The following is a 27,192-nucleotide window of genomic DNA, read 5'->3' on the forward strand; positions in this document are numbered from 1 at the left end:
ATGTTGTGTATAATTTGAAATTTCTATAACAAAAAGTTTTTGCTCTTGAGGATAGTAATAGTACCTACCTCATAGGGTTGCTTTGAGGATTAAAAGAGATAATTCAAATAGAAGGTTTATCACAGGACTTGGCATAGGTTGAGTCATATCTTGCAGGAGATCTTTGCTGAGTACTTTTCTGGCATTTCTCATTATTATGTAAGGTAGTATGTGGGATTAAACTATACAGGCTGTCTTGGAAACTGATTTTTTCACTCAACAATATTTTGTCAGCACATTTATGTAACATATGTCTATATCTATGTTGATATTTTTAATGGTTGCCTAGTATTTTGTCATATGGATTTACTATAATATATTTAACCACTCCTTATTAATAGCAAGAGTGTTGAACTTTATCTGAGCCCTTTGCTTCTGGAAAACAGCACAGGTTAAGAAATCCCCACAACTTTTGTTTAGGAGACTGTATAGTGTGACATAAGATAATGATGGCATTTCAATTTAGTGGAGGAACAAAAAGACTTTTCAATGAATGGTGCTGAAAAGTTATCTATTCATTTGAGACAAACTTAGATCCTATCTCATAAGATGTGAACTGTAAAGAATACATTACAGAGTATTAAAGGCAAAACATTAAGGAACAAAACACAAAACTAAATTTTATGAGTTGAATTGTGTTCCCACCCGCCTTCATACGTTCACGTTCTAACCCCCAGTACTCCAAAATGTGACCTTATTTGGAAATCGGGTTGTTGCAGATGTAATCAACTTAAGATGAGGTTGTTAGGTTGGGCTCTAATCCAATATAAGTAGCTGTTCTTATAAGAGGAAGTACCACATAAAGACAGAGACACACAGGGAGAATGTAAGGCAAGGATTGATGGCAACCGCCAGAACCTAGGAAGAGTCAAGGAAGGATTCTACCCAAAGTCTGAGGAGGAACCAACCCTGCTGACACCTTGGTTTTGTACTTCTGGCCTCCAAAAGTGTGACAGAATTAATTTCTATTGTTTAAGTTTATGGCACTTTGTTACAGCAGCCCTAGGAAACTAATATAATTACTATCTAATTTTACAACATTTCATTACTCCCAAAAGAAGCTCCATACCCATCAATAGTGTCTCTCCATTCCTCCTTTCCTCCATCTGCTAGCAACCATTTATCTATTTTTGTCTCTATAGAATTTGACATTTTGGACATTTCAGATAAGTGGAATCATACAGTGTGTTATATTTTGTGACTGTCTTCTTTCACTTAGGATTATATTTTCAAAGTTCATTGATTATGTAGCATGTATCGGTACTTCATTAACTTTATTGCCAAATATTATTCCATTGTTTGGATATACCATATTTTGTTTATCCATTCACCGGTTGTTGTACATTTGTGTTGTTTCCAGTTTTAGCTCTAATGAATAACACTGCTATGTACACTTATGTACAAATTTTTGTGTGGATGTATATTTTCATTGTTCTTTGTTAGGTATCTAGGAATGGAATCACGGAGTGATATGGTAACTCCATATTTATCATTTCGAGGAACTGCCAGGCATTTTCCAAAGTGGCTGCAGTATTTTATGATCCTACTAACAACCAATGAGAATTCTGATTTCTCCACATTCTGATGGCTTCTTATTTCAGTTGAAATAAGAGCCAGTGTCTTTATAGTGGACTGAAAGGACCAACATTGTATTAAGCAGAGTTCTCTAGAGAAACAGAACCAATAGTGTATTTAATTAATTAATTGGCTCCTGTGTATGGAGACTTAGAAGTCCAATGATCTGATGTCTGCAAGCTGGAGAACTAGGAAAGCCAGTGGTGTAGTTCAGTCTGTATCTGATGGCCTGAGAATTAGGGGAGCCAATGGCGTAACTCCCAGTTGGAGGTTGAAGGCCTGAGAAGGGAGGAATGGTATGCTGACGTAAGTCCCAGCATCTGAAGGTCTGAGGGCAGGAGAAGATGGATGTCTTAGCTCAAGTGGAGAGACCAATCTCCCTTCCTCCGCTTTTTAAATTCTATTCAGATTCTCAATAGATTGGATGTTGCCCACCCACATTGAGGAGAGCAGTCTGCTTTACTCAGTTCACCATTCGTATATTAATCTCTTCTGGAAACACCCTCATAGGTGGGCCCAGAAATAATATTTTATAAGCTATCTGGGCATCCCTTAGCTCAGTCAAGGTGACACATGAAATTAGTCATCACAAACATGAGCTGGTCTTTTCTTATGTCTTTAGAATTCCAACCTCATTGACATGTTTCTCTTCCTCAAATAAACCAAGTACGCTCTCTCTGTAGTGGCTTTGCATCTGCTGTTTCCTCTGCCTGGACCAGACTTCCCACAGATACACTCCTTCTTGTTACCTTACTTCCTTCGGACTCTGCTTGTATGATCTCTTATCAAAGAGGGCAGTTCATACAGCTCTGTATTGGATAAGAATCCTCCTCCCATCTCCTTACCTTGCATTTGTTTAATCTCTGTCTTCCTGCCCCCTATTTGAATATAAGGTCTTTGAGGGGAGGAACATTATTTTTTCACTGTGTTAAAGAGAAATTATTCTGACACTTGTTGAAACCTGCAAAGAAGACTTTATTCAAGCCTACTGCAATAGGGAGAGAGCTTGAACTTACCCCCAGTACAAAAGGGACAAGTGGGGATTTATAGCCAACTGGCAGGGTGAGGGAGTAAATGGAAAATTACTAAGAAATTGGTTAGGTATCAAGGGGAGGTAGAAAGGAACTTGATTAGATACCAAGGGTGGGGGAATTCTTTTTTTTTTTTAGACACCAATTGTACTTGAACATTTGTTATTTTATTTTATTTTTAATTAATTAATTTATTTTTGGCTGTGTTGGGTCTTCGTTTCTATGCGAGGGCTTTCTCTAGTTGCGGCAAGCGGGGGCCACTCTTCATCGCGGTGCGTGGGCCTCTCACTATCGCGGCCTCTCTTTTTGCGGAGCACAGGCTCCAGAAGCGCAGGCTCAGCAGTTGTGGCTCACGGGCCTAGTTGCTCCGCGGCATGTGGGATCTTCCCAGACCAGGGCTCGAACCCGTGTCCCTGCATTAGCAGGCAGATTCTCAACCACTGCGCCACCAGGGAAGCCTGGGAATTCCTGATGAACTGGCTTAGCAGGATTCTTTACTAAAATTGGATTCAGCAGGCCAAAGACAAGGTCTAGAGGAGAAGAGGATTCACAGGATCCTGACTAAAGTTTGGTGAAGGAGGGAGTCCTTGACAACTGCTTTATCCTTAGCATCTAGAACAGTGAGTGGCACATACTGGGGCATTGGTTAATCATTGTTAGTTTGGTGCATGAATGCTCCATTCAGAGGAATTTTCTTTTAAATAAAAAGTCCTAATTGAATGAAAGATATATTTTTCCTTCCTAAGCTGTCAAATTGCTGGATTTTATAAGTAGAATATTTTAATAATACATTTGTTAAAACTGATTCAATCTTGTTCCATCTTCTGTGTCAGTTAATGGTGAGAAACTAATTTTTAATGTTCTGGGTGCTATACTTTTCTAACATGCTTTTTCTTTGTCTGAAATTAAAACAGGATTACTTGGAAACAAACAAATGAACAAACCATAAATAGGCCCCCCAAAGTAACCTAAAACATGTTTTTCAGATCCAAATCAGTTTCTAGCAATCAGTTTCTGGGTGCCAATCTTGGCTGAATATTAAAATCGTTTGGGAGCTTAAAAAATCCCGATGCCAAGACCACACCCAGAGCATTAACGCAAAATCTGTGGAGTTGGGACCAAGGCGCAATTAATTTTTCAAGCTCCCCAGGTGATGCCAACGTGCGCATATAGGATGAAGAACCAGAGACGCCGGACTGTATCCCAGACTACATTTCCCAGAGGCCTCCGCGGTCACTTCCGTTTCCGGCCCTGCCCGCCTCCGTTTGAGTAGAGCGCGGCTCCGGCATACCCGGCTTGCACCTGTGTCTCGGCTGTAAATACAGTGAGGGTGGTCACGGCTCTTCAGCGCGCGCAGCTTTCTGGCCCAACCCTCCCAGCTTGGTCGGGAACGGCTGCCGCCGGACTGGGGCACAAAGACCTGGTGCGCTCCTCCTTTCCCCGAGGGGCAGGTTGAGGAAAGAGCGGGCTAGGAGGGGCGGGCAGATGTGAGCGGGGCCCCAACCCCAGGAGCCGTGCTGTCCCAGAAGGTTTAAAGGCTTGCACTGAGGCCCAGGGATTGAATCTCCGACGAGACTTTCCGCATGTGTTGGAGAAGGTGCCTGACTGACTCACGGTCAGAGCTTGGCCTGGAGCTTGCTGCAAGGCCGGACTCCAGGCAGGCGTTCCGTGCCCTTTCTTCCTGCCCTTAACCACCTTCACCTCTCGACCTTTGTGGGGAGTAGGGAGTGTGGCGGACTGTTCTCGTTCAGCGTGCAGAGAGCGAGTTCTAGCTAGTACCGAACATGGAGGGACTTCCTCACATTTCCTTTCTTCTTCCCAGGTTGGCTTAGTCAAGATTCTTTGTCCTTGCCTGGGAGAACAGTTCAGGGGACAGACGGCCCCAAGACTACCAAGAACCCACATCCAGGCAAGTTTGATTTTTCCTTTTCCTGAGAAATCGCTGTTGTTTCAAAGTGAAGTTGGGTTTATGCCTCTTGCTTGGAAAATGCTCTGCCCAGTGTATGGACCAAGCTGCCTGAGCCATTCCTGGAGTGGTGTAGCTCTACAGAGAAGGGGCCCCTCTCCCCACTGTCATCCCTTCATGTCCTCTCTACCCATTACAGAGTCATTCACCAAATAGATTATTGGTACCCATGCTTTCTAGAGTGCTAGAAAGTGAAACATACTTTGTAATAAGGTACAGCTGTTGCCTCAAAGACATTGCGAACTCAGAAAATGGAAAAACAGACACGTAGCATAAAAAGATGTAAGCAGGCTTTATGTTAATCATGAATGATACACATGACACAGCCATGGTAGTGCTCTCTTGACCTTCAGGAGTCAGAGGAGTCTTCAGGGTGGGGAGGTGGTAGTGGTGGTGATCATTATGGTTCTTACTGAAGAATAAATGAAAATTGCATATTTGGAGAGTTTGGGGTGACTAGGGGAAGGCGCTGCAACATGAGTGAAGCCATTACATCTGAACCATGAATGAGCTAGCCCCAGAGAAAGTTGGAAACGTTCAGTGTCTAGAATGCCAGGTTGGAATTTGCCTTAATCCTGGAGAAAACGGGGTTTTGAAGGACTTTGAGAAGTTGACAGGAGGTAATGAACATTTTGAAGGAAGTAGTAAATAGTTGAGTATTTATTATGCAAACTAACAAAAATTTTTAAAAATTAAAGATTACCCGTATTCTTATCACACTAGCAAATCAAATTATTTCATTTGAAACACCTTTGCATGTGTATTTTTTAGGCTCACCCATTTTTTCCTTTTAATATGCCCTAGCCATTTCTTCTAGTTTGCTCCATAGTCTCATTACCACTTTTTATAGCTCCTTTTTAATATTGTATACTCAACCAGCCTGTGACCTTGAGCAAGTTCTTTCAACTCTCTGAGCCTTAGTATTCTTAGCTGTAAAATAGATTTACTTTATACATTTCTGGTGGAAATACAGAGAGATGTTGTATGTCTTAGGGCTCAGCACTGTGCCTGGTACATACTAGGTTGTTATTGCTATGAATGGCAATTAACAAATACATGTTTATCACTGTAAATTCTAGGATAAAGCCAGTATCATTTTGCATGTCTTTCAGCGTTTCTATTCATTTGTTGAATGACACATCCTTGAACATGCCCATGTGTCAAGCAGTGTTTTAGGCTGGGGAGCCAGCAGTGACCCAAGTGGTCCCTGACCTCCTGGAGCTCTCATTATAGAGTGTACTGACCATAAATCTAAACCTCTCCTGCCTGGCAGTGAGAAACCCTGTGAAAAAAAAAAAATAAAGTGGGTCATGGGATAGAAAGTAGTAGAAGATGGGAGAAGAGAAAAGAAGAACTTTCTGACGAAGTGACATTTAAGCAATTTCACTTCATCCCTACTAAGTGAGGGATGAGCAAACACCAGGCCCGGAGGAACGAGCATGATAGGCGTATTGGAAGAACACGAGGAGGGCAGTGTGATTGAAGTGAGGGGTCACGAATCACTTCACTTTCCAGCCTCTCATCTTTTAATATTTCGTTCCTCTGAAGCAAGTCTGCTTTCCGAGGATGTCATGTACGTTCCTCGTTGGTCCTTTCGTTAACTGTGTCCCACTTTTCTCCTCATAAACAATCTGAGCTATCAAAAGCTGACTTTGAATGTCTTGCCTTCCTTCTCCAGTGAGACCTTCCTGGCTCCCTACCTCAGGGGCAAGGGAGTCAACGGTTCCTGGGTGAATGGAATTGGGTTTGATTTTGCAGGGATCACTGATGTTTGGGGATGTGGCTGTCGCCTTTACCCAGATTGAAGGGAGACACCTGGATGCTGCTCAGTGGGCCCTGTACAGGGATGTTATCCTGGAGGACTATGGCAATCTGGTGTTTGTGGGTAAGGATTTTTTTCTCTTTAACTCAAAATTGATCTGCTGGGCAATTGTGCATTTTCACAGGGTTAATGATTTGGGGGTACTTAAACTCTTAAAATGGGAGGTTTTTGTTTGTTTGTTTGTTTTTACCATGGGCTTAGAGGCTGGTGTTCATGCGCCTTTCACTCAGAAAGGTCAGAGCCATACAGAGTTTAAGATGGGCAGCTTTGTGTGCAGTCTAGCCCAGTTCTCTAAATTTTGCATGTCACCATTCATCTGCCACCAACAATAGGAGTTTCCTGTCCTCAAAGAGGCCTGGTTTTCTAACTGACTTCCACTCCTACATTTCTATGACTGTGATTTGGATGTCCTTGATATCACCCTCTAGGCCTTCCTGACATATCCATGCTCCTTGTAGACCCCCAAGTTGAGACTGAGATTTGGGATAACTCCATGTGCTCATAACCACAGTCATGTTCCTTTTCTTTCTCTGTGAACAGGGCTTCTCTCTTCCAAACCCAAGCTAATAACCCAGTTGGATGGAAGAGCCATGGATGGAAGTACAAGAAGTTCCATCAGGTACCTATGCAGGTGAGTGAGCCTGGAGCTCAGCACACAGAACAGTGAGGAGGGAGTTCTTGGTCAGAAGGCTCATCTTAGAGAGTCCATGTCCATGCAGAAGGGCTGTGGCAGTTGACACTAGTTGCCTCTTTTTGACGTCATCCTCATGTCAAATGACTTGCCATTTTTGTCATTCTTTCTACTCTTGCTCCTTTCACAAGGGCCTCAGGCCTCTGACTTCTCACCCTGAAATCAGTCTCTTTATGTGTTGTTTCCCTCCCCATTTTCAGGCACTTGTCAGGCTACACTTTGTTTCTACCTTCTGTCCATTCTCAGTGTCTTCCAAATTCTCCTATGGTTAGCTAGACAAATGGCTGTTTAACCCTTCCTAGTTTTTTTTTTTTTAATTAATTAATTAAATTTTTTTTTTTTTTATTTTTGGCTGTGTTGGGTCTTCGTTTCTGTGCGAGGGCTTTCTCTAGTTGCGGCAAGCGGGGGCCACTCTTTGTCGCGGTGCGCGGGCCTCTCACTATCGCGGCCTCTCTTGTTGTGGAGCACAGGCTCCAGACGCGCAGGCTCAGTAGTTGTGGCTCACGGGCCTAGTTGCTCCGCGGCACGTGGGATCTTCCCAGACCAGGGCTCAAACCCGTGTCCCCTGCATTGGCAGGCAGATTCTCAATCACTGCACTGCCAGGGAAGCCCCCCTTTCTAGTTTTAATATCCATATCCCTGATCATACAGTGGGGCAGTGGCAGATTCCAGTTATAAGCATATGTTCCTGACTATCAGGTGATTACTATTTTTGGCAAAGAAACTGATAGGGAAGCACTTTCTTCCCTTTCCCTCGGGTCTTCTTTTATTTCTTTTCTCTTTTATCATTTGCTCTTGTCTCTCATTTTTTTCTGTGTATACTTTGCATAAATTTATGTATGTCACTTTCTCCATGTCATCGTTCACTTCTAAATCTTTAAACATGGATATTTCTCTCACCTAAAATGTGTATCCTTCTTTTAACACGTGAATTGTCATTTTTCCTATATCATCTTCAGGGAAACTTTTATAATTGTGTTTCATGGAAAATACCAGTGATGCATAATCTTGCTTAAACTGTTTTTTTTTTCCTTTAGACCTCTAAACTATTCTTTTTTAAAATTGAAATATAATAGACATATAACATTATATTAGTTTCAGGTGTACAATGTAATGGTTTAATATTTGTATATATTGGGAAATGATCACCATAATATGTCTAGTTAACATCTGTCACCATACATAATTACAAAAATTTTTTTTCTTGTGATGAGAAGTTGTAAGGTTTACTTTCTTAGCAACTTACAAATATGCACTACAGTGTTATTAACTAGAGTTGCCATGCTGTACATTACATTGCCATGACTTATTTTATAACTGGAATTTTGTGTGTGTGTGTGTGTGTGTGTTTTAATGCTTTTCAGTAATTCCATTTGTTTTCACTATGTTGAACATTTCCCCCCTAAATGCTTGTGTAGATTTATAGAGTAACAGTAGTAACTCAGTCTTTCTTATTCTTTATTCTTTCTGTTTTAATTTTGGTATCGGGTTGGGATAGATATACGTTATTATACAAGGAAGTATTTAATCCACGTCTTTTATTAAGAAATTTTTGTTCTTTTAAATTCAGCATAGATATTGAATTTTATCAAATACCTTTTCAACATATATGGAGATGACATCTGTCTTTTCCCTTTTGGTTGTTAATACGGTAAATTTTATTCTTAATTATCTTAATGACTTGGCATTCTTAGTAGAACCCCACTTGGTCATGGCATATTACATTATTCTTTTAACATGTCAGTAGATGATACTCTTTGCTAATGTTTTATGTAAGTTTTTGCATTGATACTTATAAGAAATTTGTTTATATTTTTCTTTTTCATTGGGCCATTTTCATTGAGTTTTGATTTAAATTTTGTAATAATTTTTGTGAAAATTTTTGATCCTTCCTATTTTCATTCTTTGTTAAAATTTAATTCACATGATAACTGGTTCCCTGAAGGTTTGGGGTTTTTTTTGTTTGTTTTTGTTTTTTTTAAAGCTTGTTTTTTGTGGTAGGGAGCAGGGGAGAGGAATTGGGGGGTAATTCTTTAGCAGTATTCTCTCTTATATAGTAACTTGGCCAACTAGATTTTTGCTCTCTCTTGAAACAGTTTTGGTAATTTACATTTTCCTAAAAAATATCCAGTAATAAAGTTCTCAAATTCATCTGCATAGTATTGAACAAAGTAGACTTTTATGATTCTACATATATCCTGTATATTCATGGTTACTTTCTTATGATTTCTTACATTATTTATTTGTTTTTTCCCCATTTTCCCCCCTTCATTAGCTCTGTTTTACTTTTTATAGACTCTTAGATGTATTTACTAGTGTTACTGTTTTCTATTTTTTAATCTTTAACTCCTTTTTCTTTTTTTTCCCTTAGGTTTATTTACTTTTTCTAACCTTTTATAGTTGATTCATTAATTAATTCATTGATTTTTCTTCTTATTTATGTAACATAAATATTTAAAGCTGTAAACTTCTGTTTGTGCAGTGTTTTGGTTATATTGTAGTTTTTATTGTCATTATTTTTTAGATATTTTGCAATTTGCATTTTGATTTCTCTGATCAAAGTATTAAGAGAGTCATAAGCTAACCTTCCTTTTTCTTTCTTAAAACCTTTTTAAAATTTAACACATATATAGAAGAGTCGATTTTATGTATATATGGTCTAAATTGGTATTTTTGAAATGAATATTCATGTAACCAGCACTCAGCTCAAGAAAGAGAACACTGGCAGTACTCTACTAAATCATACCTGATCCCTTCCAATCATTAGCCACACTCTCCTCCTCCCCCTGAACTAACACTGTAATTTATTTTGGCCTGTTTTTTTAACTTTATATGAATGGAACTATATATTTTTTTGATGTGGCTTTTTATGCGTAACATTTTGTGAGATTCATTCATTTTCATCATTGTCCTTCCTGTGGATCATTAGAATGCATGTTTAAACATAATTGCTAGGCCCCACCCTCGGCACTTTTTATTCATTAGGTCTGAAATGTGGATTGAAAATCTCTACAAGTTCTTAGGTGATGCTGATGCTGTTGTTACTGATCTGGAGAGCAGGCTCTTAAAAATACTGCCATAGAGTATTTCATTAGCTCATATTTTGGACGGATATTTGGGATGTTTCTAGCTTTTGAGAATTACAAATGGTATGAACATTTCATATATGTTATTGCTTGGTTCATATGTGGATACATTTCTTTTGGGGTGGGATTTCTAGTTTATAGGATATGCATATATTCAACTTTAGTACATAATGCCAAATAGTTTTTCAAAGTTTTGTACCTATTTATATTTCCATCATCAGTGTGTGAGAGTACTCATTGTTCCATATCCTTGTCAACACTTAATATCATCAGTCCTTTGAAGTTAATTGTTCTTTAGGTGTATCGTGTATCTCATAGTGTCTTTTTTTTTTTAGATTTTTATTTTACTTTTATTTATTTATTTATTTATTTATTTATTTATTTATTTATTTATTTCTGGCTGTGTTGGGTCTTTGTTGCTGCGCGCGGGCTTTCTCTAGTTGCGGAGAGCTGGGGCTACTCTTTGTTGCGGTGTGCGGGCTTCTCATTGCGGTGGCTTCTCTTGTTGCAGAGCATGGGCTCTAGGCACACGGGCTTCAGTAGTTGTGGCCCATGGGCTGTAGAGCACTGGCTCAGTAGTTGTGGTGCATGGGCTTAGTTGCTTCACAGCATGTGGGATCTTCCCAGACCCGGGCTTGAACCCGTGTCCCCTGCGTTGGCAGGCAGATTCTTAACCACTGTGCCACCAGGAAAGTCCCTCATTTTGTCTTAATATCCATATCCCTGATATCTAATGAGGTGGAGGATATTTCAAATGTTTATTGGCCATTATATGTCATCTTTTATGGAGTGTCTATTAAAAAAAAAAACTCTTTGTTGATTATGTATGTGGTATTGCCCTTCTCTCTGTGGTTTGCTTTTCACTAATAGTGGCCTTTTGATGAATAGGAGGTTTTAATTTTAATGAGCTCTATTTTATTAATCTTCTTCTTTCTTGTCATTGTGTTTTGTGTACTGTTTAATAAATCTTTCCTTTCCTCAAGTTTATAAAGGTACTCTTCTGTGTTAACGTTTAGAAGCTTTATTGCTTGTCTTTTACATTTAGATTTGCCATCCTGTTAGAATTGATTTTTGTGCATGGTATGAGATAGGGTGCATGTTTACTCCTCCCTCCCCCCAATATGCCAATGTAGTCTCCTTTTCACCGCTGCTTTGCAAAGTTACCTTTGTCACAGAACATGAATCCATGAGTGCCTTTCTCTTCATATGACTGATTTGCCTCCACTTACCTTTACAATCAGAATCTTGACATTTTCTCTAGCTTAATCATTACACATTAAATACATATCCCATCAAAGGCCATTTGAAGGGTCTGGGCTGTTTATTAGCAGACTTCACCTCCAATTTTGCATTAAAAAAATAAGTTTTAGCTCTAGTATCTGATGAATGGAATTTCTCTTCAGGCTAATAAATGTAAATGTATATAAAAATAAAAATATAAATATATGTGTGTGTGTGTGTGTGTGTATATCTTTATCTCTGAGCCATTAAATGTTGGTTCTCTGCTAAATTCTCACAGAGGAATGTTATTCTCAAATTCTTGGAGATGTACAGTGTTATATTACAATGTTCTCAAATGTACCTCCTTATAGGAGTCTGTCCTAGTAATCCTGGCTTGCTTTGTGATACTTGGTTTTCTCCCCAAAGTTGTGTTTATCCTCAAATTTTTATCTTTTTTTCTTTTTTGGTGTTTCCTGTGCTACCTTCCTAACTTACCAACTTCTTAGATGCTCCTTGCATTCTTTAAACACAATATTTATAACTTCTGTTTCCTTAGATCCTATTTACTTCTCCCATCTTTAGTCTTGCCATCTTTTCTTAGCAAGAATCACAAGTGGGATGAATTAATTTTACATAACCTTTAGTTGTATAGAATAGAAAGTTATTCTTATCCATGTGCAGCTCTCATTTTCAGTGTTTCAACATAGAGAACATCTGAATTTAAAAATTTTTTTTCAGTTCAGGAGTACATATTTGAAACAAAGATGTCAGCCCTACAGCAAAATACTTCTGAGAGATCTGATTTGGGAGAACAAACAAAAAGTGTCATGATGGAAAGAAGCCTGGATTGGGAAGGCAGAAGTTGCATAGAGAAGGCACACTATAAATGCGAGGAATGTGGGAAAGTCTTCAAATATAATTCCTCCTTTATTAGCCACCAGAGAAATCATACTGGTGAGAAACCCCATAAATGTAAAGAATGTGGGATAGCCTTTATGAGCAGCTCATCCCTTTTAAATCATCATGAAATTTACATAGGCAAGAAATGTTTCAGATGTGTTAAATGTGGGAAATTTCCTCAAGAAGCACTCAACATTTGTTAATCATCAGAAAATTCATTCTAGAGAGAAACTCCATAAATGCAATGAATGTCGAAAACTTTCAGAAATAATTCTATTCTTTTAAGTCACCATAGAATTCATACTGGTTAGAAACCCTACAGATACAATGATTGTGGGAAAGCCTTTGCTCAGAATTCAGGCCTTGCTCATTATGTGAAAATACATAGTGGAGAGAAGCCATTTAAATGTAATGAATGTGGGAAAACTTTCCGGGATAACTCAGCTGTCTTGTAACATCAGAGAATACATACTGGTGAGAAACTGGATCAGTGTAATGAATGTGGAAAATGCTTTAGGAAAAGCTCAAGTCTTCTTAGTCATCAAAGAATGCATACAGGAGAGAAACCTTATCTCTGTAGTAAATGCGGAAAATCTTTCAGGTATAGCTCATCCTTTGCTGGACATCAGAAGACTCATAGTGGAAATAAACCCCATCAATAAACCCCATTACATCAATGTAATGACTGTGGGAAAGCCTTTAGGAAGAGCTCAGCCCTTATTGAACATCAGAGAATTCTTACTGGAGAAAAGCCCTATCGCTGTAAGAAATGTGGGAAGTTCTTCAGGCATAGCTCTGGCCTTGCTGAACATCAGAAAATCCATACAGGAGAAAAACCTTATGAATGTAATGAATGTGGGAAGGCTTTTCCTCAGAATTCAAGCCTCAAACAACATAAGAAAATTCATAACAAAGAAAGAGCCATCAAATGTAGTTCGTTTGGTAAATCATGCAGAGATAGTTTATTCCTTTTTTACCATCAAGGAGGAGACATTCAATAAATTATACACTTAATGAATATATTCTGTGAGCCTGTATCCTGGAAAACTTCTCACTTGTGAGGATGTTCATTGTAGTATGGTTTGTACTAGTGAAATATTTGAAGAACTTAAATGTAGCAAGAACCTAAATGCTATTATGTAGCAAGTGAAAAGAATGAGGTAGAGCTCTATATACAACCATAGATATATCTCCATGATACCTGGATAAGTTAAAAAAGCAAATTGCAAAGAATTAATATTGTAAAAATGGCCATACTGCCCAAAGCAATCTACAGATTTATTGTGATCTCTATTAAATTACCCATGACATTTTTCACAGAACTAGAACAGATAATCCTAAAATTTACATGGAACCACAAAAGACCCAGAATTGTGAAAGCAATCCTGAGAAAAAAGAACAAAGCTAGAGGCCTAACCCTCCCAGACTTCAGACAATGCTACAAAGCTACAGTAATCAAAACAGCATTGTATTGGCACAAAAACAGACACATGGCTCAATGGAACAGAATAGAGAGCCCAGAAATAAACCCAGACACCTATGAGCAATTAATCTTCGACAAAGGAGGTGAGAATATACAATGGAGAAAAGACAGTCTCTTCAGCAAGTGGTGTTGGGAAAGCTGGACAGCTGCATGTAATAAATCAATGAAGTTAGAACATGCCGTCACACCATACACAAAAATAAATTCAAAATGGCTTAAAGACTTAAATGTAGGACACCATAAAACTCCTAGAAGAGAACATAGGCAAAACATTCTCTGACATAAGTCATAGCAATGTTTTCTTAGGTCAGTCTCCTGAGGAAAAAGAAATAACAGCAAAAACAAACAAATGGGACCTAATCAAACTTTGCACAGCAAAGGAAACCATAAACAAAACAAAAAGACAACCTGTGGACCAGGAGAAAATATTTGCAAACAGTGTGACTGAGAAGGGCTTAATTTCCATAATATACAAACAGCTCATACAGCTCAATTAAAAAGAATAAAAATGAAGTCCCAATCAAAAAATGGGCAGAAAACCTAAATAGACATTTCTCCAGAGAAGACATTCAGATGGCCAATATGCACATGAAAAGATGCTCAGGATTGCTAATTATTAGAGAAATGCAAATCAAAACTGCAATGAGGTATCTCCTCACACCAGTCAGAATGGCCATGATCAAGAAGTCTACAAACAATAAATGCTGGAGAGGGTGTGGAGAAAAGGGAACCCTCCTACACTGTTGGTGGGAATGTAAAGTGATACAGTCACTATGGAGAACAGTATGGAGGCTCCTTAAAAACTAAAAATAGATACCATATGATCCAGCAGTCCCTAATTTAAAAAGATACATACACCCTAATGTTCATTGCAGTATTATTTATAATAGCCAAGACATGGAAGCCACTTAAGTGTCCACTGACTGATGAATGGATAAAGAAGAGGTGGTATATAGATACACGTATATATGATGGAATATTAGCCATAAAAAAGAATGAAATAATGCCATTTACAGCAACATGGATGGACCTAGAGATTATCATAATTAGTGAAGTAAGAGAAGGACAAATATCATATGATATCACTTATTTGTGGAATCTAAAAGAATGATACAAATGAACTTATTTACAAAACAGAAACAGACTCACAGGCATAGAAAACAAACTTATGGTTACCAAAGGGGATAGCTGAGGCGGGGATGGGGGGGAGATAAATTGGGAATTTGGGATTAGCAGATACACACTACTATATATAAAATAGATAAACAACAAGGACCTACTGTACAGCACAATGAACTATATTCAATATCTTGTAATAACCTATAATGGAAAAGAACCTGAAGAAGAATATGTATTTATATGATGACTGAATCATGTTGTACACCTGAAACTAACACAACGTTGTAAGTAAACTTTAAAAAAAGCAAGTTGCTTTAATATATTATGGTCTTATTTATATTTTAAAAAATGAAGCTATTTTTTGTTAATATATACATGCGTGCACATGCATGCGCTCACGCGCACACACACACACACACACACATATATATATAGAAAGAGATCTGGAAAAATAAAGGTCAAAACAGTTGTTATCTTTGAGAAGACTGTGATATTGATTTGATGAAGTGAAATTTTGACTTTGGCTGTGTTTTTTGAAATATTTAATGAAGCATACATTCATGTATCTTCTATCATTTAACATAGTTGTCTTTCTAAATTAGAAACTTCAGAAGCCATAAAAAACACATAAATATTAAAAAATTTTGTATGACCAGTGGCTTCACAGTGTTAAAATACAAAGAACCAGACTTGGAGACAATATTACCACCATTGTATGTAACAAATAATACTTAGAATATCTAAAGAGTTCTTAAAAATCCATAAGAAAAATATAAAAATCTCAGGGGAGAAGTTGTGTGGGATATGATTGTACAGTTGTCAAAAACAACCCCCAAATGGTCAAATTTAAAAAGAGATGACCGGCTTTAAAGAGAGATGAATTAAAATGATCACAATTTTTTTTTCCTATTGGGCAAAAATTAATAAGATATTTGGTGCTTTTAAAAAAAATTTTTTTTTTGGCTGTGTCGGGTCTTTGTTGCAGCATGTGGGATCTTTCATTGTGGCGTGTGGGCTTCTCTCTAGTTGTGGCGTGCAGGTTTTCTCTCTCTAGTTGTGGCCCACAGGCTCCAGAGTGCATGGGCTCTCTAATTTGCAGCACGTGGGCTCTCTAGTTGAGGCATGGCCTCAGTAACCCCATGGCATGTGGACTCAGTTTCCCAACCAGAGATCGAACCCGGATTGGAAGGCAGATTCTCCACCAGGGAAGTCCCTTTGGTGCTTTTGAAGGTGCAAGAAAACAGGCACACTTACATGTTGAAAGAATTCTGAATTAATGGTGTGATGGTGAGAAGCATAAATTTTACTATATACACCAACTTTTAAAAAGCTTTTACTCTTTGACCTAACATTTCTATTTCTAAAATTGTATAAATAGTAAAATGGTCTTTAGATAATTATAGTAATGAAAAGTTGAAGTCACTGCAATATCTATCACCAGGGCAATGTTTAAAATACAGCCCATACATTCTTTGGGCTGTCATGCAGTCATTTAATTAATCAATTAACATTTAATGAGTTAAACTTTATGAACTGACAGGGAAAGATGTCTAAGACATTAAGTGGGGAAAAAAAAGCCAAATCATTCAATAATGGTACCCCTTTTATATAGTTTACACATTATTTGAATCTTTTACAATAAAAATATATCACTGGTAGTTTAAGATATAAAATAAAGCAATATTATAGAGGAATAGAAAAGAAAGGAACTAAGCATTCAACTCAAGAACCTAGAAAAAGGCCAGAATAAATCAGAAGAAGCACAGTTGGGCATATGTGCATTATTGTTAGTGTGAAAACTGGTTAATCTTTGGATACCAGTTTCACAATATGAATGAAAGTCTACTAAATGTATGTTCCCATTGACCCAGAAAAACCACTCTCAAACTATTTAAGGAAATAATTAGACTAGCTTAAAGAGATTGTATTGCTCATCATAGCATTGTTTGTAATAAAATCCTGGAAAGAGATGGAAAAAACATCCAAGATCCAAGTAGGGAAATGTTTATAGGATTTTCATAGCCTGGTATCCTAGTTACTATTGATGCATAATAAACAACCCCAAACTTAGTTATCATTTTGTTAGGCCCATAGATTTTGTGGATCAAGAACTCAGAAAGGGCATTTCCCAGCGGTCCAGTGATTAAGACTCTGCCTTCCAATGTAGGATTTTATCCCTGGTTGGGGAATTAAGATCCCACATTCTGCATGGTTTGTGTGTGTGTGTGTGTGTGTGTGTGTGTGTGTGTGTGTGTGTGTGTGTGTGTGTGTGTGTGTGTGTGTGTGTGTGTGAGAAAGAATTCAGAAAGAGTATAGCAGGAACAACTTTATAACTCTATGATTGTGTCTCTGCTGGGAAAACTCTAGGCAGGACTTGACAGTTGGAATAATCTGAAGCAGCCACAGCACAGTAGCCTGAAGTGGCTATTGAGCAGCTGAAAAGAGGCTAGTCTGAATTGAGAAGTGCTGTAACTGTAAAACATATACCAGATTACAAAGACTTAGTATGACAAAGAGAAACTAATATCTCAGTTTTTAAATGACTGATTACATGTCAAATTTATTTATATAAATATATATATATATTTTGGATATGTTGGGTTAAATATATTTACATTATTTAAATTGATTTTAATGTGGCTGCTAGAAAATTTAAAGTTACATCTGTGACCCACATTTGGAGTTCACATAATATTTTTAATTGGTTGATAGTGATACCAAGACGTTTTCACAAATTTGGTGGTAGATGCTATTGGCTGGGATCTCAGCTAAGGCTGTTTGCAGGAATGCCTACACATGGTCTTTTCATGTGGCTGCTTAAGCTTCCTCACGGCATGATGGCCAGGATTCCAAGAGAGTATTCCAAGGGAATCAGGCAGAGAATCAATATTATCTGTTGTGAACTAACCTTGAAATAACTGTTACTTCCTCTGTAGTCAAACTGACCCAAATTCAAAGGGGGAGGGAACACAAACCACACTTCGTCATGGGAGGAGTGTTACAATCACATTGCAAGAAGAGCACGTTAGAAGAGAGACATTGTTGTGCCCATATTAGAAAATACAGTTAACCACTGGAATATGATACAGCCAGTAAAAAAGATGGAGTAGATATATTGAGTGAAAAAAGTAGGTTACAGAATAGTATCTGAAAGCTGTGTGACAGCAATTAGGAACATAAGCTTTGAAGTCAGGGTGCAAAATGTAGCTCACTTCTGTTTACTTTGTAAGACCATTTCAAGTTATGTAGCATATCAAAGTATCTACCTTGTGTAGGTAAAACAAAACAAAAGAAAGCAAAACACCTTTCTTGGCTTAGCTTAAAGGAGAAACTTTTAAAATGCTTAACTGACTGCCAGGTTCATAGTAAGCCTAAGGTAAATGTTAACTGGTGCCATGTTAGGGATAATTATTGTCCTTTTTTTTTGGGGTGTGTGTGTGTGTGTGTATATATATATTTATTTATATAAATATATATGTATATACATACATATATTCACACATAGATATATGTATGTATAATGTGTGTACATATGAATATATAAAATGTATCTGACTGAGTTGGTTAAAAGTCTCAGAAGAGCATGCTCTACCATTACCTACATCATGTACACAGTTCAGTGGAAGCAAGTGGTCAAGCACCATGAACATAGCCTGGGTACTGGCTTATCTTCTTGAGGTAACCTAATTTAGCATATGAAAAATAATAAAATCTTACAAAATGGTAATAGTAATTATTGGATTTTTAAAATAATTCTGTATTTTTCAAAGATTTTTCTATTTTAAAAGTGTTGCATTTATCCAAATTAAGACAAGACAGGACAATAAAAATAAACTGACCAATATTTCTCATGAGCATAGAAGCAAAATATCCTCAACAGAATATTAGCAAATCAAATCCAGAAGAATATAGAAAGAATGATACACTGTGACCAAGTGGGGTTTATCCGAAGAATTTAAGGCTGGTTCCAGATTTGAAAATCAGACAATGTAATCTACATTAAAGAAGATTAAAGGTTGAAGAGGAAAAACCACGTGATCATACCAATTGATGCAGAAAAAGCACTTGACAATATAACATCCAGTCATAACAAAAGTTTTCAGAAAACTAGGAGGAGAAGGGAACTGTCTCAAGGTAATAAAGGGCAACTACAAACCCCCTAGAGTTGGCATTATACTTCATGGTGAAAGAATTAGTTCTTTCCTTCTAAGATTGAAACAAGGTAAGGATGTCTGCTGTCACCACAGTTAATCAACATAGTACTGGCAGTTTTAACCAGTCCAACAAAGCAAGAAAAGGAAATTGGAAAGGAAGGAATGTAACTGTCCCTATTTGCAGATGATATGATTGAATATGTAGAATATACTAAGGAATCTGCAAAAACAAAAGAAAAAACCAAAACAATTGCTAGAAATAATAAGTGAGTTTAACAAGGTTATAGGATACAAAGTCAACACACAAAGGTCATCTCAATTTCTGTATACTAGCAATATATAGTTGAAAGCTGAACTTAAAATACAATTTACAACAGCTTAAAACAATTTTTAAGTATAGGGAGGGGATATCTGTACGTGTATGGCTGATTCATTTTGTTGTGTAGTGCAGGCTAACCCGACATTGTAAAGCAACCATACTCCAATAAAAATTAATAAAAAGTTCTTAAGTATAAATCTAAGAAAGATGTACAGGGTCTGTACACTGAGACCTACAAAATGCTGATGAAAGAAATGAAAAAAAGACCTAAATAAATGGTCGTGGATGGGAACAGTCAACATAATCAAGATGTCAGTTCTTCAGAAAATGATCTATAGATTTAACAAAATACAAAAAAAGAAAAGTTCTAGCAGGCTTGTTTTGTAGATGTAGATAAGTTGATCCTAAAATTTATATGAAAGGGCAAAGTAAGAATTGTTAAAACAGTTTTCAAAAAAAAAAAAAAAGAAGAAACTTGGAATACTTACATTATACAACTTAAGAGTTACTCTAAAGATGCAGTAATTAAGACTGTGTGGTGAAGACATAGAAACACAGATCAGTGGAACAGAGTAGAGAACCTAGAAATAGATCCACACAAATACAGCCAATTAATTTCTTTTTTACAAAGGTGCAAAAGCAATTCATTACAGAAAGCATAGCCCTTTCAACAATTGCTATTGGAACCGTTGGACATTTCATTAAAAAAAAAAAATCCTTGACCTAAACCTCACATCTTAAACATAAATTAGAAAGGATTATGGATCTGAGTGTAAAGCACAAAACTATAAAACTTCTGGAAGTATAGGAGAAAATCTTCATGATTTTGGGTTAGGTAAAGAATTCTTAGACATGACACCAAAAGCACAATCCATGCAAGAAAAAATTTTATAAATTGCACTTCATCCAAATTAACTTTTGCTCTAGACAAGAAAAATGAGAAGACAACCTATAGATGGGAGAAAATCACATATCTGCTAAAGGGCTTATATGTAGAATATAAAATGAATTTTAAAGCTGAAGAAAAGGGAATTCCCTGGGGGTCCAGTGGTTAGGACCCTGCGCTTTCACTGCCAAACAGCGCAGGTTCAATTCCTGGTCGGGGAACTAAGATCCCACAAGCTGTGTGGCATGGCCAAAAAAAAAAAAACCCAAACCAAAAACAACAGAAACCCCCCCCAAACAAACAAAAAACTCCAAACTGAACAAAACAAAATGAAACCCAAGCAACCCAATTTAAAAATGGGTAAAAGATATTCATACAAAGGAGTTTTCACCAAAGAGAATATAAAGGTGGTAAGCATGTACATGAAAAGTTGTTCAATGTTATTAGCCATTAGGGAAATGGAAATTAAAATAACGAGACCACTACACAATTAGGAGAACAACCAACATAAAAAAAATGCTAATGATACCAAGTGCTGATGAGAATACAGAGAAACCGAAACTCTCTTATGGTGCTGATAGGAATGCAGGATGATATGGTCACTCTGGAAAATGATTTGTCAGTTAGTCAGAAAGAGAAAAACAGATATTGTATATTAACACGTATATGTGGAATCTGAAAAATTTGGTATAGACAATCTTATTTACAAAGCAGAAATAGAGACACAGGCGTAGAGAACATAGGTATGGATACCAAGGGGGAAAAAAGGGGGTGGGATGAATGGGGAGATTGGGATTGACATATATACACTATTGATACTATGTATAAAATAGATAACTAATGAGAACCTACTGTATAGCATAGGGAACTCTAGTCAATGCTCTGTGGTGACCTAAATGAGAAGGAAATCCAAGAAAGAGGGGATGTATGTATACGTATAGCTGATTGACTTGTCTGTACAGTATAAACTAACACAATATTGTAAAGCAGCTGTACTCCAATAAAAATATAACATATAAAAATTTTTCTTATAAAGTTAAGCATGGCAACCCCAGTCCTATGTATCTGCCTTAGAAAAAAGAAATTTATACTTACATAAAAACCTGTGCAACAGTATTAGTAGCAGCTTTATTTACGGTAGTAAAAAAACTGGAAACAATCCAAATGTCCTTCAACAGGTGAATTATAAACTGGTAAATCCATGCAATGTAAAAGTACATTAAAAAGGAAGAAACTAGGGGACTTCCCTGCTGGTGCAGTGGTTGAGACTTCCCACTCCCAATGCAGGGGGCCTAGGTTTGATCCCTGGTCAGGGAACTAGATCCCACATGCATGCTGCAACTAAGAGTTTGCATGCCACAACTAAGACCTGGCACAACCAAATAAATAAATATTAAAAAATAAATAAAAAGGAAGGAACTGTTGATCCACACAGCAGCTTGGGAGAATCTCGAAGGCATTATATTGGATGAAAGAAGCCACTGTGGAAAGGTTATATACTGCATGATTCCATTTATATGACATTCTCAAAAAGCAAACTATAGGAATGAAGAACAGATCAGGAGTTTCTAGGGATTATTGGTGGAGAGACGAGGTGACTGTCATGCGAGTTCAGTGGAAATGTCCTGATTAGAAATATAATCTTGAGATACCTCACTATAGAGTTGATATATATATATATATTTTTTCCACATGGCTTGCCATGGTTGCAGATCCTGAATTACAATTCTTTTTTTTTTTAATAAATACGTTTTTTCTATTTTTTTTATACAGCAGGTTCTTATTACTCATCCATTTTATACACATCAGTGTATACATGTCAATCCCAATCACCCAGTTCATCCCACCACCACTCGCACCCCCCACGGCTTTCCCCCCTTGGTGTCCATACGTTTGTTCTCTACATCTGTGTCTCAATTTCTGCCCCACAAACTGGTTCATCTGTACCATTTTTCTAGGTTCCACATATATGCGTTAATACATGATATTTGTTTTTCTCTTTCTGACTTACTTCACTCTGTATGACAGTCTCTAGATTAATCCACGTCTCAACAAATGACCCAATTTCGTTCCTTTTTATGGCTGAGTAGTATTCCATTGTATATATGTACCACATCTTCTTTATCCATTTGTCTGTCAATGGGCATTTAGGTTGCTTCCATGACCTGGCTATTGTAAATAGTGCTGCAATGAACGTTGGGGTACATGTGTCTTTTTGAATTGTAGTTTTCTCTGGGTATATGCCCAGTAGTGGGATTGCTGGATCATATGGTAATTCTATTTTTAGTTTTTTAAGGAACCTCCATACTGTTCTCCATAGTGGCTGTTATCAGTTTACATTCCCACCAACAGTGCAAGAGGGTTCCCTTTTCTCCACACCCTCTCTCTCCAGCATTTGTTGTTTGTAGATTTTCTGATGAAGCCCATTCTAACTGGTGTGAGGTGATACCTCATTGTAGTTTTGATCTGCAGTTTTCTAATAATTAGTGATGTTGAGTATCTTTTCATGTGTTTGTTGGCCATCTGTGTGTCTCCTTTGGAGAAATGTCTATTTAGGTCTTCCACCCATTTTTTGATTGGGTTGTTTGTTTTTTTGATATTGAGCTGCATGAGCTGCTTGTATATTTTGGAGATTAATCCTATGTCCATTGCTTTGTTTGCAAATATTTTCTCCCATTCTGAGGGTTGTCTTTTTGTCTTGTTTATGGTTTCCTTTGCTGTGCAAAAGCTTTTAAGTTTCATTAGGTCCCATTTGTTTATTTTTGTTTTTATTTCCATTACCCTAGGAGGTGGGTCAAAAAAGATGTTGCTGTGATTTCTGTCAAAGAGCTTTCTTTCTATGTTTTCCTCTAAGAGTTTTATAGTATCCGGTCTTACCTTTAGGTCTTTAATCCATTTTGAGTTTATTTTTGTGTATGGTGTTAGGTAGTATTCTAATTTCATTCTTTTACATGTAGCTGTCCAGTTTTCCCAGCACCATTTATTGAAGAGACTGTCTTTTCTCCATTGACCATAGGTCCATGGGTTTATCTCTGGGCTTTCTATCCTGTACCATTGACCTATATTTCTTTTTTGTGTCAGTACCATACTGTCTTGATTACTGTAGCTTTGTGGTATAGTCCGAAGCTGGGGAGTCTGATTCCTCCAGCTCCATTTTTCTCTCTCAAGATTGCTTTGGCTATTCGGGGTCTTTTGTGTTTCCATACAAATTGTAAAATTTTTTGTTCTAATTTTGTGAAAAATGCCATTGGTAATTTGATAGGGACTGCATTGAATCTGTAGATTGCTTTGGGTAGTATAGTCATTTTCACAGTATTGACTATTCCAATCCAAGAACATGGTATATCTCTAAATCTGTTTGTGTCATCTTTGATTTCTTTCATCAGTGTTTGATAGTTTTCCATGTACAGGTCTTTTGCCTCCTTAGGTAGGTTTATTCCTAGGTATTTTATTCTTTTTGTTGCAGTGGAAAATGGGATTGTTTCCTTAATTTCTGTTTCTGATCTATCATTGTTAGTGTGTAGGAACGGAAGAGATTTCTCATTTTAAAATATATATATATATATATTTATTTATTTTTGGCTGTGTCGGGTCTTAGTTGCAGTGTGCAGGCTCTTTATTGTGGCACATGGGCTCTTTGTTGCAGCGCGCAGGCTTCTCTCTTTTGGTGCGCAGGCTCCAGAGCACATGGGCTCAGTAATTTGCAGCACACAGGCTCTCTAGTTGAGGCACGCTGGCTCAGTAGTTGCAGCGTGCAGGCTTAGGTGCCCTGTGGCATGTGGGATCTTAGTTCTCCAACCAGGGATTGAACCCGTGTCCCCTGCATTGGACGGTGGATTCTTTTTTTTTTTAAACTTTTTTATTTTTATTTTTTTAAAATTTATTTATTTATTTTTAGTTATGGCTGAGTTTATTTTATTTTTCTTTTTTTTGTGGTATCTTTGTCTGGTTTTGGTATTAGGGTGATGGTGGCCTCATAGAGTGAGTTTGGGAGTGTTCCACCATCTGAAATTTTTTGGAAGAGTTTGAGAAGGATAGGTGTTAGCTCTTCTCTAAATGTTTGATAGAATTCGCCTCTGGGGCTTCCCTGGTGGTGCAATGGTTAAGAGTCTGCCTGCCAATGCAGGGAAAATGGGTTCAAGCCCTGGTCTGGGAAGATCCCACTTGCCGTGGAGCAGCTAAGCCCACGTGCCACAACTACTGACCCTGTGCTCTAGAGCCTGCGAGCCACAACTACTGAGCCCGCGTGCTACAACTACTGAAGCCCGCGTGCCTAGAGCCTGTGCTCCGCAACAAGAGAAGCCACCACAGTGAGAAGCCCGTGCACCGCAATGAAGAGTAGCCCCTGCTTGCCTCAACTAGAGAAAGCCCGCGCGCAGCAACGAAGACCCAACGCAGCCCAAAAAAATGAATAAATAAAATAAATTAAAAAAAAAAAAAGAATTCACCTCTGAAGCCATCTGGTCCCGGACTTTTGTTTGTTGGAATATTTTTTTTTTTTTAACAATTAGTTATTCATTTATCAAATTTGGAAAGACTTTTTATTATTATTATTATTTATTTATTTATTTATTTATTTATGGCTGTGTTGGGTCTTCGCTTCCGTGCGAGGGCCCTCTCTAGTCGCGGCAAGCGGGGGCCACTCCCCATCGCGGTGCGCGGGCCTCTCACCATCGCGGCCCCTCTTGTTGCGGAGCACAGGCTCCAGACGCGCAGGCCCAGCAATTGTGGCACACGGGCCCAGCTGCTCCGCGGCATGCGGGATCCCCCCAGACCAGGGCCCGAACCCACGTCCCCCTCATTGGCAGGCAGACTCCCAACCACCGCGCCACCAGGGAAGCCCCTGTTGGAATATTTTTAATTTCATTTTCAATTTCATTGCTTGTGAGTGGTCTGCTTATATTTTCTGTTTCTTCCTGGTTCAGTCTTGAATGGTTGTACCTTTGCAAGAATTTGTCCATTTCTTCCAGGTTGTTCATTTTATTGGCATATAGTTGCTTGTAGTAGTCTCTTATAATGCTTTGAATTTCTGCGGTGTCAGTTGTAATTTCCTCTTTTTCATTTCTAATTTTACTGATTTCAGTCCTCTCCCTTTTTTTTTCTTTTCCTTTTTTAAATTTATTTATCTATTTATGGGTGTGTTGGGTCTTCGTTTCTGTGTGAGGGCTTTCTCCAGTTGTGGCAAGCATCTTCATCATGGTGCGTGGGCCTCTCATTATCGCGGCCTCTCTTGTTGTGGAGCACACAGGCTCCAGATGCGCAGGCTCAGTAATTGTGGCTCACGTGCCTAGTTGCTCCGCGGCACGTGGGATCTTCCCAGACCAGGGCTTGAACCCGTGTCCCTACATTGGCAGGCAGACTCCCAACCACTGCGCCACCAGGAAAGCCCCCCTTTTTTTCTTGATGAGTCTGGCTAAAGGTTTGTCAATTTTGTTTATCTTCTCAAAGAACCAACTTTTAGTTTTATTGATCTTTGCTATTGTTTTCTTCCTTTGTAGTTCATTTGTTTCTGCCCTGATCTTTATGATTTCTTTCCTTCTACTAACTTTGGGGTTTCTTTGTTCTTCTTTCTCTAGTTGCTTTAGGTATAAGGTTAGATTTTTTATTTGAGATTTTTCTTGTTTCTTGAGGTGAGATTGAATTGCTCTAAACTTCCCTCTTAGAACTGCTTTTGCTGTGTCCCATAGGTTTTGGGTCGTCATGTTTTCAGTGTCATTTGTTTCTATGTATTTTTTATTTCCTCTGATTTCTTCAGTGATCTCTTGGTTATTTTGCACAGCACTGTTTAGCCTCCATGTGTTTGTGTTTTTACAGGTTTTTTTCCTGTAATTGATTTCTAATCTCATAGTGTTGTGGTCGGAAAAGATGGTTGATATGATTTCACGTTTCTTAAATTTTCTGATGCTTGATTTGTGACCCAAAATGTGATCTATCTTGGAGATAGTTCCGTGTGCACTTGAGAAGAAAGTGTATTCTGCCACTTTCAGGTGGAATGTCCTATTAATATCAGTTAAATCTATGTGGCCTATTGTCTCATTTAAATCTTGTATTTCCTTATTTATTTTCTGTCTTGATGATCTGTCCATTGGTATAAGTGGGGTGTTAACCCCTCCCCCACTATTATTGTGTTAATGTTGATTTCCCCTTTTATGGCAGCTAGCATTTGCCTTATATATTGAGGTACTCCTATGTTGGGTGCATAAGTATTTATAATTGTTATATCTTCTTTTTTGGATTGATCCCTTGATCATTATGTAGTGTCCTTCCTTGTCTCTTGTAACATTCTTTATTTTAAAGTCTATTTTATTGTCACTCCAGCTTTCTTTTGATTTCCATTTGTATGGAATATCTTTTTCCATCTCCTCACTTTCAGTCTGTATGTGTCCCTAGGTCTGAAGTGGGTCTCTTGTAGACAGCATATATATGGGTCTTGTTTTTGTATCCATTCAGCCAGTCTGTGTCTTTTGCTGGAGCATTTAATCTGTTTACTTTCAAGGTGATTATCGATATGTATGTTCCTGTTACCATTTTCTTAATTGTTTTAGGTTTGTTTTTTTGGGTCTTTTTCTTCTCTTGTGTTTCCTGCCTAGAGAAGTTCCTTTAGCATTTGTTATAAGGCTGAGTTGGTGGTGCTGAATTCTCTTAGCTTTCGCTTGTCTGTATTTCTTTGTCAAATCTGAATGAGATCCTTAGTGGATAGAGTAATCTTGGTTGCAGGTTTTTCCCTTTCATCACTTTAAATATATCCTGCCACTGCCTCTGTCCTGCAGAGTTTCTGCTGAAAAATCAGCTGATAACCTTATGCGGATTCCCTTGTATCTTATTTGTCACTTTTTCCTTGCTGCTTTTAATATTTTTCCTTTGAATTTAAATTTGTTAGTTTGATTAATATGTGTCTTG

At 37.8% G+C, this 27,192-nt stretch overlaps 1 pseudogene across 1 annotated transcript in view; it reads left to right on the forward strand.

The window, feature by feature from the left end:
* The first annotated feature begins 7,051 nt into the window (after window positions 1-7,051).
* The window catches only part of LOC309642346 (heterogeneous nuclear ribonucleoprotein A1 pseudogene), a 103,768-nt pseudogene continuing 83,627 nt past the window's right edge, over window positions 7,052-27,192 (forward strand). Inside the window, exon 1 of the transcript XR_014268609.1 lies at window positions 7,052-7,064. The product of XR_014268609.1 is annotated as a heterogeneous nuclear ribonucleoprotein A1 pseudogene (transcript). The remainder of the gene's footprint in view (window positions 7,065-27,192) is intronic.

The sequence above is a fragment of the Balaenoptera physalus genome, assembly GCF_965194825.1.
Source record: "Balaenoptera physalus genome assembly, chromosome: 14".
In the NCBI taxonomy this organism is placed as follows: domain Eukaryota; kingdom Metazoa; phylum Chordata; class Mammalia; order Artiodactyla; family Balaenopteridae; genus Balaenoptera; species Balaenoptera physalus.